The sequence below is a fragment of the Trachypithecus francoisi genome, unplaced genomic scaffold, assembly GCF_009764315.1.
Source record: "Trachypithecus francoisi isolate TF-2019V2 unplaced genomic scaffold, Tfra_2.0 Lachesis_group18, whole genome shotgun sequence".
Lineage (NCBI taxonomy): Eukaryota > Metazoa > Chordata > Mammalia > Primates > Cercopithecidae > Trachypithecus > Trachypithecus francoisi.
Genome location: NW_022681463.1, coordinates 26084699 through 26105938, shown reverse-complemented (window position 1 = coordinate 26105938; position 21240 = coordinate 26084699). Strand labels below are relative to the sequence as shown.

At 34.1% G+C, this 21240-nt stretch overlaps 1 pseudogene; it reads right to left on the bottom strand.

Moving 5' to 3' along the window:
* Window positions 1-4939: 4939 nt before the first annotated feature.
* LOC117063625 lies at window positions 4940-6970 on the bottom strand (annotated as a pseudogene).
* Between the last annotated feature and the right edge of the window lie 14270 nt (window positions 6971-21240).

Genomic DNA, 21240 nt, shown 5'->3' with positions numbered 1-21240 from the left:
AACACATTTTAAGAACACAGATGCTTATAAAACAATTACAAAATAAACATAGAAGCCTTCCTTTCCTCTTAATCTCAATCCTCAGGCAGCTACAGGTTATAACTCTTTGGTGTGTGTTCTTCCTAAATTTTTGTTTGCCTACAAAACATAAAAACAAGGAGATATGTGGTAGATATATTTTTATGCTATCATCTCATTCTTTCAAATGACTTATTATTATTCCATATCATGGATGACTTCCTATTATCCTATGTCATGGATGTACTAGAATTTATTCAGCAATTCCTTATTGGTGGCACTTAGGTTACTGTCAGTTTGTGTGTGTTTTGTACTACATTTTAAATCAATTCTGAATAAGTAAGAACTTGTTATAGCAGGAATACTAGCAATGTAAATGATATATAAGCAATGTTCAGTACTTGACCACTGAAGCTGTTGATGGAGAAACAATATGACCAAGGATGTATGTTAGAATAATGCAAAGTGAGAGCTGAATTGGAATGTGACTCCAAGCAGAGAAGACCAGTAGGCTATTTCTACAATCATCTAGACGTTAGATACTGAAAATTTGAATAGGGGCTATAGTAGTGAGAAGGGAGATAAAAGATTCTAGAATTACCATTCCTATTCCATTAACTGGGAGAAGTTGGTAGTGACGAAGAAGATATTAATTCCTAATTCCAACTAAATCAAAGCCACAGTCAGCTTTTGATTTTCTAATGGGGGGGCACAGAAGAGAGCTGGGACGTGCTTCCGGTTAGTGGATGAATGCTGATCATTCACTCTGGGAACGGGTTGAGCTTTGCGGATATATGTAACTTGGGGTGGAGGCAGGAGGCTGAGAAAAAGAGGCCAAGCAGAGTTCTGATCTCTCTTCCCTGCTTATATCAAAGGCAGCTCTTCTGCTTTCAGGCTTCTTGCTTCTCCACTTGTCGGTTGCCCAACAAATGCTCTCAGCTGGAGAGCTCACTACTCAGCCTCAACCGTGTATAATTCAGCCTCAAATAATCAAAATGTAACCCTTTTTTGGAAACAGAACTGACAGGAGATGGTGGCTGATTAGATATAGGAATAAAGAAGAGTTAAAGATGGCTATGAGAGTTCAAACCTGAATGAATGGGATAATAGAACATTAATTGAAAGAACTTGGCAAAGGGATCAATTTTTTTTTTCTTTTCAGTGGAATCAGGAAAGAAGGGAATGTATTTAAATTTTGTAAATGCAAGATGGAGAACACACAATTAGAAACTGAAATTTGTGTCCTGGAACTCTATAGAGAATTCAGTGAGAGTCATCATCATGTGGCTAAGGTTTGGCCCTATGAATGGTGGAATTTCCCCTGGAAAAGCTGTCAAGAAAGTGAGGGAAAGCACCGTGGTGAACAGCAGCATTTGATGATGGGAAGAACAGAGAATGGTCTTAGAAAGAGTTATCCTAGAAGCCAGAAGAGATGGGTGCAATTTCAGAAGAAAAGTGAGGTTCACATCATTAAATATCGCACATGAACTGAGGGGACACATGCCAAAGAGATGCCAGATCTGCTGACTGAGGATAGTTAGTGCCCACTGCGCCAGGGTCAGGGCCAGGGCCAGATGGCAGCCTGGTGCAAGTCTCTGTGGGGAACACACACGTCCCTGACTCTGCCTTAGGCAGAGCAGGGCAAGAAGGAAAATGAACAAGAGGAGAGAAAGGGAGAGTATGGATCCCTGCACCCATTTTTAGGGGATTCTCCTTCCCTTTTCAGATTTCAGTATCACTCTGAATCACAAGGGAATGTTGTCTTTTGTTCTTTCCCATCATCAGTAAAGAACTCCAATTTTCCATTTTTGATATAGAATTAAAATTTGTTACATATAATGATGGAGATAAAAATGTTCATTCCTTCAACGGAAAGAATTTTCCTTCTGATTGCATTTGAGTTAAGCTTTTGGTTCTCTCATCCTTAGGCTGTTTATAGCAAGGAAAACCTGGAATGACCTAAATGTCCAACAACTGGTAGACTGCTTAATTAGATATGTTCAATAATTCAACATTAGTTTCATTTTCTCTTTGCTGTCTAAAGGCTGTCTTTTCAGGTCTAATGAATCATAAAATTTGACAAGAGCAACTTCATATTGACTGACAATTAACTTAGGTTTACACTCTCTGTTATCAGAGAAGTACTCACCTAAAGAGTACACTTCTTTCTCGAGGATGTGGTTATCGTCTTATCGAGTAAGGTTATCGTCTTTTTCTTTATTTAGAACAGTATCAGTAAGATACATTGTACAGGCATTCTGTTTCTGCCTCCCCTCAAGGTCCTGACCAACTCTCCCACCTTGCACAGATGCACCACCTCAAAAGCCTGTATCCAGATTCATTCTAATGTTCAGTCTCTTTACTGAATATTAAGCCCCGTCTGCTATTGTCCAATCCCATGTAATCAACACACATCTACACAACAGACTGAGAGGCCAATTCCAGATTGGAGACATCTGGTCGACCCGTCCTCTGAAAAGTCATTATTTTGATGACAGATGTTTTTGCATTCTGTTGAATCTTGTGCCTTAAACTTTGCACCTTAACGGTCTCATCTTATCCAAGTCCTGATTCCTCTATTCTGATCCTAGTTAAAATATATTTTACCAAGGGATTTTGGCAAAACACATATGTGAGTTGCAAATTATGCTCAGGTTATACACAAATATTTCAGTAGTTATGGCTAATTTAATCATTTAACAGCATTATCTATTCTCCTTCATATTTCAAACATCTAAAAGAATGAATGAAGCATCTAAAGATTAAATATGAGACTCAAATGATGGGTGTAACATATATAACTGATGTATAGAAATGTACATATAATTTAGTGTATACTAGCATCTACAAATTTTTTTAAGTCCTTGGATTTAATTTATTCACTTATATAATAATAAAAGCTGGTAGGCAGATCACAAGGTCAGGAGATCGAGACCATCCTGGCCAACATGGTGAAACCCTGTCTCTACTAAAACACAAAAATTAGCTAGGCATGGTGGTATGCACCTGTAGTCCTAGCTACTCAGGAGGCTAAGGCAGGGGAATTGCTTGAACCCGGGAGGTGGAGATTGCAGTGAGCCAAGATCACAACACTGCACTCTAGCCTAGTGATAGAGCGAGACTGCACTTCAAAAAAAAAAAAAAAAAATTATTTATCCAATAGCATGATTTTACTCTCAATGAAAAAAGTCACTAGAATTTATTTGTACACTGTAATACTTCAAATAAGATTTTAAAAATCACTATCAGATTCAATGGGGAAATTATATATTGTAGAATAATACCATTCTGTCAATAAAACTTTTAAATTTTTGATACCCAACCTAGTTTCGTTTCATCAGATCTTTTATCAACTACTGGAACACTATAAAAGGAAATATATAAGGTATTTTTGAATGCATGGCATGAAAATTTAAGAAGCAGCAGTAGCCACTGATGCTTAGATTCAATAGGGTATTCCATAAACTATGTTTCTAAAACAATATAAAATTATCCTGCCTTTTTCTAATGTGGTGAACGTCTGGTCTAGTTTTTGCAAACTGCCTTGACCTATATAAAGCATATGTTTTGCTGAATGCCAGAAAAGTACACAATTAAAATAAATATTGGATTCCATATCCCTCTGTTATTTTTTTCAAAAGAAAAAGAATAGTGTTTTATTAACTACCACACTGTTATAATACACTTTAAACATAAATTAAAGTAGTCTTCAAATTTAAGATGGTCTTAAGAATAACAAATGAACAGAATTCCAAATTTTTGCGATAGTTGAACTGCTACAGTTATAGGTATACATTTGGGAAAATTGTATAGCTCTTCCAAGACCAGCAATGTAACTTTATTTTGTACATTTTAAAATTGAAAATATAAACAATAATACAAAAATAAAAAGAAAATACAGCACAATAAAAAAACATACGTTTCTCAATTAAATGTACTGGACACATATAAATTTTAAGAGAAGAAGCAAAAAAGAAAAATGATTGATATTTAAGTGCAGACTGAGACTACCTGGACTGAAAAAAAAAAAAAAAAGAAGCCTTAAAAAAATGATAAAGCCTCTAGTTTTGCTAATATCCATGTGGTTGGAGTATCATCACTATGGAAATGATTTTGTTATGTTTGCATATGTTATACTTTACTGGTAATTTACATGATGACTTTTAAGGCGCTGGCAGACACAGTTTTTGGAAACAAGAATGGATAAAAATCATTGCTAAGATGCAATACAACTTATTGTTTTGGTCCTCCAATATTCAAGAAAAGGGATAATTCACTATAACATTTTCTTACCATCCAAGTGCCTCAAGCTATACATTTTAAAGTTTCTTAAACATTGGTTATATTGCCCAACTTTGTTATTGAAAGAATATTAACAAGACATTGTTTTGGCAAATTAAATCTTAAACATGACTTTTCAACAAAAAACTTATGTAGGATTTAAAAGGTGACTATCTCTAGAGTTCCATATTAAAATGCAGTTTTCAAAATCTTACAAGAGTAATTCTTAAAATTTGTACATAGTTAACCTAATTAAAATAATTAGCTTCGAAATGACAAACTGACAAGCTAAGTAAAACTTACCGTACGTAATATTTGCCTGGACACTTGATTTGTCAGTTATGCATAATAAAAATTCCAGTCATCAAGAAAATTACAAAATTTTCATCGTACCATGATTTCTTTCACCCAGCTTTATCTTACAATAGATAAATACTAACATGTTCTCATTTTTACACTAAACCACACAGGATTGATGCATTTGGTTAGACTACCATTCACATTGTTAAATTCAATTTTCTCTTTATATATAACCAAGTTACTGTCAATTCAAAAATTTCTGCATATCAATACAAAGATATCTAAGAACTTAGGAACAATATTCTTCTCAGTACTGTATAAATATAACCACAACAAATAGGTATTTGTGTAATATTTACTCCATTGTCTCATTTCCAGAAAGTGTGACAAGTCATAAAGGTATTTCAATGTTGGTAAGGATATCTTGATTGCTGGTGGTGGAGGTATTAACAGAACCTGAAACAGAACCTTGTTGAATATTTGCAAGGGTAAGTGTTGTTCCTCCTGCAGTAATCAAAGTATCATCTCGCACAGCTTCCACAGATGCCAGCACTGTAGTACTAGAGTGAATACCTTTTATATTCTGCTGTGTTTTAGTATGTTTGGCAAGATGGTCACTTCTCACAAAGCATTTTGAACATTCTGAACAAATAAATTTCTTCTCACCTATATGTGTTCTTCTGAGCCTCTGTAATTCATCATTTCGAGTAAATTTTTTACCACAGTACATCCAGTTACAAAAACAAAAGGGTGTTCTCCAGAATGCCAATGCAAATGAGCTCTCAGAAGTGAGGTCTTCCCATAGACTTTACCACACCCCGGTATACGACAAATGTGTTGCTTCTTTTTCCCAAGATTGGTACCTCTCCCACCACCTTCTTTACAACTGGGACAGGTGCAAGCTATCCTCCGAAGTCCTTTTCCTTCTTGATATTGTTGGTTCCCTTCCTCATCTACCACGTGTACTCTTAACTGTGGTCACAACACAGTTGTGCCACTCTTCAGGATCAGGTTCTTCTTCCTTCATCCTAGTATCTACAGGACTGTCAGCATTCTCCCCTGGATGTAGCTGTATAGCAGTAGAATCTATAGAGTTTACCATAACTGTCTGTAGATTTGACAACTGACCAGTGCTTAGACTAACTGGAGTGGAAGTGAAGGCTCCAACTACCGCAAATTGACCAAGTGTGAGTGTTTGAACAGGCGTCAAAGTTGTTGGGCAACAATTTTCTGTATTTGCAAATTCTGCAAGTTCTGGACCCCTTGTACTTGAAACGTTCGCCAAGTTATTTATCCAGAAGGGGTCACTGTCTGTGACCAAATTAAAATGTTTCCAAGATTCAGCTGCAGCTGAAGATTTTGCAAAGCATGTTGTGATATATTTTGACCACTGGCTTGCACACTATGGATTGTCTGTGGTGTAATACCTTGCACAATTTGGACTTCACTGGTTGGTGGCCAAGACTTTTGAAGTTGTAGATGTTGTACAACAGGCTGTGCTGGAGAAACCTGAATATTCTGTGTCCGTGTCTCTTCAGAAACAGATAACTGGATATAATTTCCCTGAAGATCTGAAGAAAATGAACTTGCCCATAGAAGTAGTCAAGCTATTTGTGTTTTGTTGTAATATACCTGTACTATTTATCTTAACAGCCAACTGTGATGAAGATGTTGGCACAAATAAATCTGTATCAGTATTAGCTTAATATCAGGGGAAACTCTCTCACCAGTCTTTTCTGATTTGTCTGAACTATCTGTACCTTGTCCTGTGTTTATCAAATGTCCATAGGCATTAATGCCTGCAGTCATTGTGTGAGAACTGCCCGAGAGTCCCAAAAACTCTAGATCAGCACTATTGATTGGTACAAACGTAGTATTTCCAGGCAGACCAAAGGGCACATTAGCAACTACTTGGGTTGGACCAGCAAAAGATGAACCACCAATTGCAACTCCCCGAACCTGGACTTGACCAGTCCGTGGTAGGAGATTCTGGATGTTAGCAGATGTTCCAGAGGCAAGTAAGGTTTGATTAGAGGCAGGAATGATCTGAATTTGACTGCCTTATTGATTTATACCCCCATTATCTGAAGAGCCTGCGAAACCAGTTTGAACCTGCTGATCCTCTGTTGACTGAATCTGTAGTATTACTTAATATTGAACATTGGACACTGTACCATATGACGAATCTGATCATGGTGCATCTGAAAACGTTTGTTGATTCTGCAAATTCTGAAGGGGATTTGAAGTGGCAGCATTTGGAATCTGTACCAGATTACCAGCTTCATCTTTTATAGTTGTAAGTGTGGCTGACAAAACCTCCCATCGGTTTGGTGCGCCTCCTAACTGTGTAGAAGCCCAATCACCTGTTGCTCCAGCAGCGGCTGGGGCCCCAGCTCCGGCGGCCACCTTCTCCTTGTCTTCGCCAGGCGATGGCTGCCCTATCTTGCTGCAGGTAGCGGCCAACAGAGCAGGCGGTGACGGCTGAGTGTCTTACCCACAATGGGCGGGTTCAGAGAAGGAGGGAAGGGGAGGGGTGGCAGTTAGGGCTGGGCCTCCGCTCACACCGGAAGTGCGACTGGGTCCCCGCGGGTTGCACCTCGGCGAACGCCAGCCCGCGCTCTCCTCCGGCTCGTCCCACCGCCTGGCGTCCCCCGCTCGCAGGCGCCCAGGCTCCCCTGTCCCCGGGCAGGTGGGCGCCGGCTACCCATGCCCCCGGGAGGGCTCGTCTGTTATGTTTTCAGTTAATTTAACGAAGCAATATGGGAGAGGGAAAGAAAAATTATGTAAATGATTAATCATGAAATAATAGTAAATATTTGGGAATATTGATAAAATTGAACGACTGGGCGTAGTGGCTCACGCCTGTAATCCCAGCACTTTGGGAGGCAGAGGCGGGCGGATCACGAGGTCAAGAGTTCGAGACCATCCTGGCCAACACGGTGAAACCCTCGTCTCTACTAAAAATACAAAAGTTAGCCGGGCGTGGTGGCGGGCGCCTGTAATCCCAGCTACTCCGGAGGCTGATGCAGGAGAATGGCTTGAACCCCGGAGGCGGAGGTTGCAGTGAGCAGAGATCGCACGACTGCACTCCAGCCTGGCGACAGAACAAAAGTATCATTTTTAAACTAAAGCAAATGATAGCTTTAATTTTCTCAAACATTAAAATTGTTAATGTGAATTTTGGAGGAAGAATGTGTATTTTATATATATATAATTATATACATATAATTATATATATATTCGTTTTATATATATTATATATAATTAGTTGTAATATATTTGAAATATTTTAAATTATTGTCAAAATAAAGTAGTCAATGTATAATGGCCTATAGAAGGAAAATAAGTAATAATGGAATGATTTCTTAAAAAGTAATCCATTATTCATTACACTATGAAGGTAATTTTTTAGAGTAAAATAAAAGAGAAGAAATTGAACACGTAATTCTTTTATACAGGAACTATAAAGTAAATTTGTTGACAAATTTGAGAAGATAATATTTTCTGAAATATATTATGGTTTTTAATTGAGAAATTAAATATGTATAATTTATCTATAGCATCTTCTTTGACGAAATTGGTTTTTCAGTTGTTGTTTTAATTTGGAGAGTGGTAAAGATTATCATACCTTAATAAATATAACTTTTTTTTCACATTTGGCTCACATTAAACATTTCTATTAAGCTAAAATTAAGTATGAATTGGTTGTTAAGTAGTTAATATAAAAATGGATAAAAATATATAATTTGCCTATCAGCTAACTGACATTTAAGCTTTTACATGTGAATTTTCTCATCAGGGTTAGACAAGGATCTCAACATTGCCTGGTGCTCAGAAATTCTTGCAAGCCATTGTGAGTTTGAGATATTACTATGGAATACTAGGAATAAACAAAGATATTAAAACTACTACCAAAGAAGAGTGGTCACTCAGCATTTCTTTTTGAAATAGACTTGTAGTTCTGAATAATAAGCAGAGAAGAGTGAAAGATAAGAATTCTTTGCAACTTGATACTTTGCAATAGCATAAGTGAACTACTCATACGAGTCTCAGTTTTTGTTTTCATACGTTACTACCATGTCACAAAAATAGGATAGCAGTCAGCCTGAGAGTTTGATGAGTTGTAAACTTACCTTTTTAATTGTTTTCATAGATATCACATGAGAGGCAGTATCTCACAACATTGGTTTTCAGTCAGACAGATGTGTTTCAAGCACCACTAGTAGGTGGTTACCACCTACTAGTTGCTGGAAAATATTGGCAAAGTTATTCTACATGCCTGTCATTTTCCAGCTTATAAATTAGGATACTTACATGTTAGGCGAAAGGCTAAGCTGCTGTACCAAAAAAAAAAAAAAAAAAAAAGGCAGAGATTAAATCAAAATTTATTTCTCTTGCATGTATCATTCCATCTGATATTGATCAAATTATTAATCAGAACCATGTGTATCTTGAAAATGCCAGTAATTTGTTTCCAGAAATAATAAAAAGTAGAGGACAGGGAGGAATGGAGGAAAAAAGAAAGATGATAAAAGAATTATTTATCTGCTTGTTTCAAGGTAGTAAGATAAATGCTGCTAAATATTTTGTTTGGCAAAACAATAATGGCTATGATTCAAACATATTTTATGCATTCTTCCGGTAAGCTATGCTAATTGCCCAGTTACTAGAGATTGTTGATGATCACATTCTTACAGAACTTCACTTAATGAAAATAACAAGGCAGGTTATCATTAACATAAGGTGTCCCAACTTGTTAGTAGGACTGAAACTATGTATCATTTTCTTTATGAAAATTTAGATTTTAATGGAAAATTAGAGGAACAACAAACAAGGAAAACTATTTATTAAAGTGATAGTTAATTAACATTATTAAATATTAATTAATATGACATTAATTATATTAAACATTTTAACTTGCAGGTTGAACCCTTAGAGCAAAATAAGCATAGAGGAAAAGCTTGCACACATACGAAGACACAAATACACATGGAGATAGTCAATATCTTTAATTAAAAACAAACCAAATTTTTGATTTTAATATTATTAATATCAATAATATTTAATATTATTAATATAACGTCTTATATTAATATAAATATATGAAACTAATGTTTGTGCACTGCTCCTTTCAGATAATAGATTAGGATTTTGAAATATTTTAAAGTGATTGAAAAGATCATTTATTTTATACATTAATGCCATTATTATTTAATGGGATTGAAGTTATATTATCTGAATTGATATACTATCCTTAATATGCAATGAAAATACTTTTAAAAGATTAGTTGAAAATATGAGTTGAAAAGCATGTATTCTATATTTACATAGAACTCCACCAAACCATAAATGAACAGTCAACAAATAGATGTTTCTGCATCTTTACCATTGCTTAGAATTATATTTTACATTTTTTAAAATGTAAAAAATAGTTTTACATAAAATATCATTCTAAATTTCCCAGAATATACATTTTGTTTTAATGCTTGCAATGTAATTTTTATCTAGTAGATGATTTATCTTTCCATGAATATTTCACAAAACCTACTTTTCAGAGTTTGTGTGGAGAACCAGCTGCTAGGTGCACTACTTTATTTTTATTTATTCATTTATTTTTTTGAGACAGGTTCTCACTCTGTTACCCAGGCTGGAACACAGTGGTGAGATCATGGCTCACTGCAGACTCAACTTCCCAGGCTCAAATGTCCTCCCACCTCAACCCCCCACCACACCTGGCTTTTTTTTTGTAGAGATGAGGTTTCGCTATATTGCCCAGGCTGGTCTCTAACTCCTGAGCTCAAATGATCTACCCACTTTGGCCTCCCAAATGCTGGAATTACAGGCATGAGCCACGATACCTTGCACTATTTTAAATTTAAAAATTGACATAAAAGAGAATATTTCATATTAACAGTTAAGATAAAATGCAAATGGATTTTTGTTTTATAGTATAGTAATTGGCCCAAATTAGGAATATTAAAGTAAAAAAAAAATGTTTTTGCAGTGCTATCACATCTTTTCTTTTAATGCATCTGTATATTCCACTAGCACACAGCTGTTCCAAAATACAATATTGTAGGTGCTACTACATGGGCATTCATCTCAATTTCTCCTTCCTTACAATGCATAATTCTCAAAGTTAATATCTGAAATATCAACTAGTGGTACAAACTTGTGAGTTTTTATGATTCAAGTTTATTGTTAAAAAATAGGTATCGGTGAGTGATGTGGTTTGGATCTATGTCCTTGTTGAATTTTATGTTGAAATGTAATCTGCAGTGTTGGAGGTGGGGCCTGGTGGGAGGTGTCTGGATTATGGAGGTGTATCCCTCATGAATGGCTAACCTCCACCCTCTTGGTGATGAGTGAGTTCACCTGAGATCCAGTTGTTTAAAAGTGTGTGGCACCTCCCCCACAGCTCCATCTTGCTCCTGCTTTTGCCAAGTGATGTGCAGGATCCCATTCTGCTTTCTTCCATGAGTAAAACCTTCCTGAGCCCTCCCCAGAACCCAAGCAGATGTTAGTGTCATGCTTCCTGTACAACGTGCAGAACTGTGAGCCAGTAAAACTCTTTGTTTATAAATTACCCAGCCTCAGATATTTCTTTACAGCAATGCAAGAACAGCCTAACACAATGAGTTAGAAAGAAATAACGACACCAGAAACATGATCTTAAGGATGAAAGAACCAAACCAACATAGACATACAAACACATGTGTGTGTTGTGATGCATAGTAAATTCACATAGAAAGTGTGCAAAGTATAATGACAAAAATAAGGTTTTTTCCATTGTACCAGGAAAAAAAGTAACTTGGAGTAGTGGTTAAAGAAAGTTGAGCTAACAATTGTTCCAATACTTTTTGAAAAATGTAATATACTTTTAAAAATGTAATATAAATGTAAAAAATATCTCCACAGACAAATGCACATATACAATAAACTTTGCAAATGATTTTTGGGAGACCACAATTCCCGTTAAATGTATCTATAAGACCTCCAAGTGTCCATATGCCAGTTAAGCACAAATACCCACCATGAATTGTTTTCAATAAACAGTTTTGCATTTAAATTAGTTGAATTTATAATTTATTAAACAAAGTAGAATAGATATACATATAAAATAATATTTTATTTTATTAGTCCATTTTCATGCTCCTCATAAAGACATACCCAAGACTGGGCAATTTACAAATGAAAGAAGTTTAATTGGACTTACAGTTCCACGTGGCTGGGGAAGCTTCACAGTCATGGGAGAAGACAAGGAGAAGCAAATCATATCTCACATGGATGGCAGCAGGCAAAGAGAGAGACTGGGCAGGAAAACTTCCTTTTTTATAACCATCAGATCTCGTGAGTCTCATTCACCATCATGAGAGCAGTGCAGGGAAGACCTGCCCTCATAATTCAATCACTTTCCACTGGGTTCCTCCCACAGCATGTGGGAATTGTGGGAGTTACAATTCCAGATGATGTATGGATTGGGACACAGCCAAACCATATCATCTAGGTAAGAAATTATCAGATCTATGTATTACTTGTCAAATGTCTATAGATACTGTTGTCATCAATAAAAATAATATAAAATGTTAATTGGTAAATACTTTGTGCACATATCATTTTTATGTATGTTAAAACTTATGAAACTACTGCAAGAATGGCACTGAGAGCTCCTGAATACTATTTACTCAGATTTACCAATTGTTAATATTTTGTCCTATTTGCTTTATCATTCTCTCAATTCGTCTCCCTCTCTCTTTGAGGTAATATCTATGTATTATGTACATATATGGGTACACATATATATTCTTTTTTCTCCACCATTTGAGAGTGAATAGACAACACCATGCCCCCTTATTCCTAAGTACATTAGGCTATGATCACACACAACACTATACTTTAAAAAAATTAACATTAATATAATAATTTATTCTAATCCACAGAAAATAATGACATTTCATGTATTATCTGTATAATGACCCAAATTACTGTTTTATTTATGTAGGATCATGCAAAGCCAGCTCACACAAAGCATTTAGTTTCCATGTCTCTTCAGTCTACTTTCTTTTTTTTTTTTTTTTTTTTTTTTTTTAGTCGGTGTTTTGCTCTGTCGCCCAGGCTGGAGTGCAGTGGCCAGATCTCAGCTCACTGCAAGCTCCGCCTCCCGGGTTTACGCCATTCTCCGGCCTCAGCCTCCCGAGTAGCTGGGACTACAGGCGCCCGCCACCACGCCCGGCTAGTTTTTTGTATTTTTTAGTAGAGACGGGGTTTCACTGTGTTAGCCAGGATGGTCTCGATCTCCTGACCTCGTGATCCGCCGTCTCGGCCTCCAAAGTGCTGGGATTACAGGCTTGAGCCACCGCGCCCGGCCTCAGTCTACTTTCATCTGAAACAATTATCTGACCTTTTTTGATCTTATTTTGTCCATTGTTGACCTTTTTCATGGTTGAAAAATACAAATCAATATTGTTTAAAATGTTTTTCAAATTGGATTTATTATATTCATTTGTGTACTTTTGCAATAAATGCCACAAAAGCAATGCTGTATCTTTATAAGTGCATTGTGTCACACAATATTTCTTTTACATAATATTTAGTCATAGTAGCTTTAACCTCTTGCTTAGGACAGTGTCTCCAATTTTTCTGTCCTGTAAAATTATCACTCTTCTGTTTATAAGCTTTAAGTAATTTATAACCTAATAATTTGAGGCTATGTAAATTTTCCGTTTCTCTTCAAATTTTCATCCACTAATTTTAGCAGCCATGGATGAATTTTAACTCCAATTATTTATTCTATATTTATTATATGTCATTATTCTGTTAAAAAGAGCCGTCCATTATTCCTCATTTATTTATTCATTTACTTATTTCATCATTTTGGACTACCGATTTTTAGTTATTGATAGGTAATAATCTATCAATACCTTTCCTAAGATTAATGCTCAAATTGTTCCAAAATTTCTTAGCAGAATTCCCCTCTAAAGTCTTCTTTGTTCATCTGATGTGCTACCATCATTCTTTGAAAATGTCCATATTTCCTGTAACAAAAATATATTCCCTGCCCAATGCCAAAATAGAATTCTTCTCCAAGAGGAATGACAAATAATTGGAATATACATTGTTTCATCAATGCATTATTAAAACTATAACTTCTGACATGTAGCTATTAGTTGCTTTTATAACATTTATGAAAAAGAGTTCCATTATATATAACTTCAAATTTAATTATTATTTTAATGTGTATTTTTTATTTTAAATAAGTCAATTGAAATATTTCAGAAAAATCTCTACAAAATAAAATGTATAGCAGAAAGATGTTTATATATCAAATGCTTAGCTAAACATTTCATATATAAACTTGTTCTTATTATGTGATCAATGAATATTGCAATGTTTACATGATAGTTTGATGATGTTTTGGTTGCAAGAATCTTGATAACTGTTAAGGTTAGCACACTTAGGAAGAAAGAGTGATGCTCAAGTCATACTATATATAAAGCTTATTTTCCACAGTGTTCTACTCTGTCATATATCAAACAACAAACCAGTATTTATTTAGTATTCAAGAATCATTTTGTGTATTTTGTTATGTCAGGGACTAGGAACATAATGTGAAATTGAGCAGAGAGAATAAAAAATTAAGAGTATCCAATTGTTTTTGGCAACTGATTAAAAGTAAGTTGTTGTCTCATGACAGCATAAGAATTAAAATATGCTCACACACAGCCCAGCATAAGCTCAATTTTAAATACCTATAACTTTCAGAGCACCTGTCTCTCCATCCATTCTGAAGCAAATGATTAAACCCTAAGCACATTTCTCAGAAACAGCTGTAAAATATGGAAGAGATCTGAGAAAAGTAAAAATACCATTTACATTTTGATGTCTAAAGAGAGGCACTTTGTCAGTTTGCAAAATTAGAGGTGAAATATAGGCATGAATCCAACATCTCTATCACTGTAAAGACTCATACCTATTATACAATATGTCATATCAGATTGAAGTAACAGCATTAAATAGTCTCAGCTAATAAAAGTTGTTAATTTTACTTAAATATTTTAGCATACTTTGGAAGGTATCTCTGCTATGATGTCCATGTATATTTAGTAAACATTATACTAATTAAAACATCTAATATTGAGATAATAAAGTAGATACTAGCACACCTTATAAATTTACTGATCTCTTAATTCTGTTCCTATTCCTTTATTTTGTTCCTTCCCACAGTTTGATGGCTATTTGTGCCTCATTTAAATGTCATTTACTGCTGAGATGCCATGGTTACAGCAAACATTCTCAAAACCGTTATATAATTATGCAAATTCATAATTATATTATTATACTTAAAACTAATTAAACAAAAAGTAGGTTGCCAATGTAATGTCAGATGTATACATATAAATTTCTCAAAAAAATTATGGAAAAAATATAAAAACTCTCTGATGAGTTAAATATGCTCAAACAAGTATTTTGTGATATGAAAAAAAATGTAGATCAACAACTCAAACACCAAGAAAAGATATAGAAAAAGAAGAGTAAGAAGTAAAATTAAAAACACAATTTTTAAAAAGATTAATTTTGAAAAAATATTTGGTATAAGAATTAAATATTCAATTACTATGAGAGTATATAGCATTAAAAAAAAAAAAAGCCTAAATCTTAGGGACAATGAAGAAAAGCAAGGAAGCAACTATGCAAATAAGATAGAAAAACAAGTAAATGTGTTTTGAGTAAGTATAGACAAAGACAGTCAGAAAAAGAGCCAATATATGTAACATAACTTTCTCCAAAAAGATAAAATACATGACATAAATATTAGTTTTAACACCCTAATCCATGAAAACACCACATTGATTAAAAAGTGAAGAAGAAAATTAAGACAAGAATGCAGATAACAAAGGGGGAGAAAGAGGAGGAGGTAACAAAAGATTAGGAGGAGGAAGAGGAAGAAGACCTGAGTTAACAAATTAATTAGTCCACTGGGTACCTGAGAAAATTGTCTCACAACAATCAATTTGAAATGCATTTAAGTCAAACTACTAGAAAGTCAAAGCAACAGAAACAAAGAATTACTAAGCTGCTTAAAAGAAAACAAAAAGAAAAAACCTTAGGTCTCCCAAGAAAAAAAATCCAGTAACATAAAAAGACAAGATATTTGAATATCACAGTTCTCAAATGCATACAAATGAAAAGAGCCATGTAATTAATTACATTTTCAAAAATTTCAAAGAAAGAAACTCAGAACTAATAAAAGCCTAAAATAAAGGAAGGGATGGGGTGAAAGAATAACATGTAAATATTTTATGGTCAGAAATAAATAGGAATGATAACACTAAAAATTGCAGAAGAATGAAGAGGAAAAGAGGAAAGGGGAATAAATTCATTAATACTTTTGTATAGGCAGAATGTAGATTCCAGCAAAAGCTGAAATAACAGATAAAAAATCTTAAGTGAAATATAGAAAAATGAGAACACTGCAAAATGTCCTAAATTCAAAGTTAACTACTATGAAAAAAATACAAAACTTTCTAAAATAGCAAATAAAATAAAAAGAAAATAAACCAATTCCACAGAAAAAGAAACAGAGGTATTATATAAAATACAGTAACTGTGATAAAAAGTAATATGACAGAGCTGAGAGTTGAGACATTAGAAGTCATATTTTAATTCATCTCTTAAAAAAGGATTTCTGTTTGGTTTACAAAGTATTACTCAAATATAAACAATATACAAGAGGCACACTTAAAACAAAATAATTTAAAGAGGCTTAAAAAGTAAGACAGACAATAATAAACTATCTAATACTATGAAAATAAACAGTTCCTTTCTCCTGGGGGAGATCGAGAGAGGGATCTAGGGAACCAAGGCTACCAGAAATGCCACTTGAAGACAAGTCAGGAAACAGCAACTAAAAATGTTTAAAACTCACCGGATCTCATTGACCCTGATCTACCTGTGTGCAGGAAACTGAAAGCACATAGGAGCTGGTTCTTCAGGAACCAGTGCCTACCTCAAGTGTGGCAGGCTGAAAATTGAATTTAATCAAATTAAATGGCTGCTGAAACAAAAATGTCAACAGTATTTTAGAAAGTTCCTACAGAGTACAGAGTTTACACACACAAAAAAAGTTTACAATTTCTAGATAGAAGTCAAAATTACTCAGAATATTAAAAAAAAAACAGAAAAATATGACTTATAATCAAGGGAAAAACTCAATAGAAGGCAACCACAAAATTACCCATTATACCCATTACATGAAACTAAAATTCCTAGTCAGGAATGTTAATGCAGCTACTATTTCTATACTCAATGAGGTGAAGAAATATACTTCCACACTAAGTAAAGAGAAAGAATGATTGAGCAAACAGAGACACTTATACAATGAAACAAAAACAAAAGAAAAGCAAAAGTTTAAAAACGAAAATCTACACCAAAAAATAAAACACTTGAAATAAAAAAAAATCACTAGACATGCTTAGTAGTAGAATGGATATGACTGAAGAAAGTTAAGTGAACTTCCAGATAAGTCAACAGAAAATATCCAATATAAAGAAAACGGAGAAACATGATTGAAGAAACATAATTAACAGAACCTCAAAGATAGGTGAAATAACTTCAAAATATCTAACATCCATGGAATTTGACTTTCAGAGGGGAAGAAAGAGAATGGAGCAGGAAAAAAACACATGTAAGAAATAATAGCTGAAAATTTTCCATATTTAGTGAGGGACTTCTATTTATAGATTCAAGAATCTTAGGGAATCCGAATCTTAGGGAATCTTAGGGTAAATCTTAGGGTAAATAATGGTCAGGTGTATTATAGCCCACAGGCTTCAAACCAAAGCTTAAGAGATAAAAGAAACAAGATGAGAATAAATAATGTGGTTTACTTGGACTCTTCCGACACCTTCCTCAAACTAGCAATATAAAAAATTTTTCTCGATATTTAATGTTCAAAGTAAATGAAATTTAATAAGAATAACTTCACAAATGCTATGAAGCTACCATATACACCTGCTTTTACTCAGGAAAGGATTCAGAAGATCCAAATTGAATGGAAGAATATTATTATATGATATTTCTGTGGATTAAGGGGCAAATTCTAGTTTTTCCCATTCTTTAAAACTCAAAATATTGAAGAAGGAAGATATGGGAGCATTGTCTGTATTCAACGTAATTCCTGGCATAGATTCTTAAATTATGAAAGATGGGACTTTAGCAAGTAGTTATTGAAATGCATATGAGGGCAGAAATATGTCTTCAGGATTTGGAAAGACTGAGAGGTTAAGAATACAGCTCTAAGTAATTCAAAAGAAGGATTTTAAGCTTTTGCAGTATTGTCATTTTCTGTGAGATAAAAGAGGGGTGATTGGAGGTTATGAAAAAAAGAATATAGAAATATGTTGGGAGACAGATTTTTATTGTTATTACATTCACTAATATTATTATAAATATTTTAAAAATATTTCCCTCTCATTATCATTCTCCCCTAGTGACAAGCAGCTTAAGTAAGGTGAAGTTGAGTTAAGCCTTAAACAATAAGTTTTCACATATTTTTAAAGTAATTTATGTTTTACTATTACTTGCTATTTCACAACAAATATAGCATCATTGTTATAGTTCTATATTTATTCTAAGTAGTGGTAGAACTTTTTTGGGTAAACCTACAATATAATGCTCAGGCAGAAGTTTAACTTATATTTAATTTCAATATTATAATAATTTAGTACCTTTAATATTTATAAAACGAACTAGTAAATGTTCAGGTCCATATTTAAAATTTTTAATTTGGGACTTTTTGTTTAAAACATAAAATGGACTTATCTCTCATTTCAGCTTACTAAAATAAAGAAGTTATTAACATTAGAAATGCTGATATTTCAAGTTTTTTTTTTTTTTTTTTTGAGACAGAGTCTCCTTCTGTTGCTTAGGCTGGAGTGCAGTGGCGCTATCTCAGCTCACTGCAAGCTCCGCCTCCCGGGTTCACGCCGTTCTCCTGCCTCAGCCTCCCCAGTAGCTGAGACTACAGGCGCCTGCCACCACGCCCAGCTAATTTTTTCTTTTTTTTTTTTTTAATAGAGACGGGGTTTCACCATGTTAGTTAGGATGGTCTCTGTCTCCTGACCTCGTGATTCGCCTGCCTCGGGCTCCCAAATTGCTAGGATTACAGGCTTGAGTCACTGTGCCTGGCCGATATTTCAGTTTTATTATCAGTTGTCTTTGATTTGAATAATTTAATCGATTTTCAATTATTTAGAGTTAACATGAAACTTCAGCTTCATTTTTCTTCTAAAATAATGTAAGTATAATAAATTTTCCTGCACTTCTGTGACATATTATCAATATTTCTTCATTTAACTTTGTAAATAGAATAGCTGGTCCAATGGTCAGTTACATATTGATCAAATTTGTTGTATTTTAGAATTTTTATCCATTAATTGCATAGCCAATTTGCCACCCACAGAAAACTTAGATTTTATGCTGTTATATTTTATCCGTGATTATATTGCCAATGTAATAAAACTGGGTTGAATTTTACTTTTTTGGATATGTACATATAACTTTCAATTAAGTCAAGACAATATTTAAAATATCAAACAGCATTGCCAGATCTGAACTTTACTCATTGACTTTACCCTAATAAAATATTTAGTGAAATGTGGTAACATTAAAACTGATTTCATGATGACCAGGAATAAACATTATTTTTTAAAAGAGTATGCAGACACATACACACACATATAATTTATTATATACATTTAAATAGTATATATATATATAATTATATGTAAACCTTTTGGAAAATAAAACATGTTCTACTTAAACCATTTTTTTTAATGTGGTTTGGCATGGCCCAGTTCACCGAGTTTCTTGGACCTGGGCTGCATTGCAATATCGGTATGATTAAAAGCCTCAAAACAACATTGTGAACTTATAAATATATGCCTTGAAGGTTCATATTATTAAATACATTTGTATTTAATTTTATTTTACATTTGTGGTAATCAGTTATTCAAATGGAATGTAGTCTAAGCTAATGTTTTTTAAATGCTTCTGAATGTAAAGTCACAAGGATTTCCCAGGAAACAATTTTAAATTTTCAGAATAAAACTTCCCAATTCACTGCTGAACATTACCTTTGGTTCAATTACAAGAACATATATAAAGCTAAAATCAAGCCCAGGAAAGAAAGAGAAGATCCAAATGATTCCAATGTTGTATTCTTTTCTGCTCTATCATGTTATTCTGAAGTTGCAGGTGGCCACTGTAGATTATATACACATTCCAACGGCCTACCTTAAAGGTTAGAGGGAGGAAAAAAACATCCAGTAACTTAGGAGCTTGCCTTTTGTTACTTTAGAAGGCCACTGCTACAATTCAGAGAGGTCCTGAGAGAATGAGAACTTTCTCTTGCAGCATTTTTGCCCAGTATCAAATTCATTTTGAGGAAAAATTGCCACTCTACAGTTGATCAAGGGTCACAGGTGGAAACAGAGACCACAGACTATCATGATCACTCTGCACAGGTGAAGGTCCAGCTTGAGTGCAAATGGCAATGGTAACAAGACAAAGAGCTTCCCACTGAAATTCCATCAGGGAAGCTATTACAGTGTTTGGCTTTATGGATTCTGTCAAAGAGAAATGACTTCAGCTGCTGCAGACTGTGAGCTGTAACCCCTGCCAAGTTCTGTATAGAGGCCAGTAGAACAGCTTGCTGAAATTTCAATGGAGGCTGACTCAGGGGAAAAAAAATAGTAGTACCATGTAATGTTCATCTAAGCTGCATCATGACTTTCAGAGAATCCAATATAGTCTGTATTTATTTCCCAGTATAAAACCAATCTGAGAAATACCCAACTGTATCGTTCTCCCAGGCATATGGCTTGATATCGTTTCATGATCTTATAAAACCTGCCTAGTAAGTAAATATTTAAATTTAAAAAGAAATGGTTTTAACTGGGATAGGTTGGGTGGATTTTACCCCCATTTAATTAGCAGTTATTCTTTCAGAGAAAATAGAAAGTAGTCGCTTAGGCTTTTTATGTGAAATTTGGGTAAAAGAGTTCCTTGTTAATTTGAAATAGATACAAGAGCATTGCAAGTTGTATCAGAATTGAACATAAAGGGCTTAATATTTAAGCATTCCTTAAACAAATCAATAGAGTAACAGCTGAGTATAAATTTACAAGGAAGAATTAAGCCATCAGACATATAAGTAATTTATCATCTCAAACACAAGATGTTGACTGTTTAAAATGGGCATTTATCCAAATATCCCTTTTTGAAATATTGTTCTTGAAATTCTTTAGGCTATTAGAGAAGAGGCAGTTTAAATTTTGTTAAGATTATCAGAGAATACATGACTATGTAGCTCAGTGAATTAAATATATTAAATAAAATGTATTTTCTGAAACTTACTGTCTTTGTCCTTGATTTTATCTTCAATTTGCAAACCTTTACGAAATGAACACAATTAAATTTCATGTTGTACTATCGAAAAGTAATATAATTCTATTCCATTTTACCAAGAAGCCCAAATACTCTTATTTTACAGGCTTGTATTATATTAGCCAATATAATCAAAAGTAGGAAAATAAATTATACATTTTCTTTAAAAAGTCCTGATAATAGCTCACCATCTTC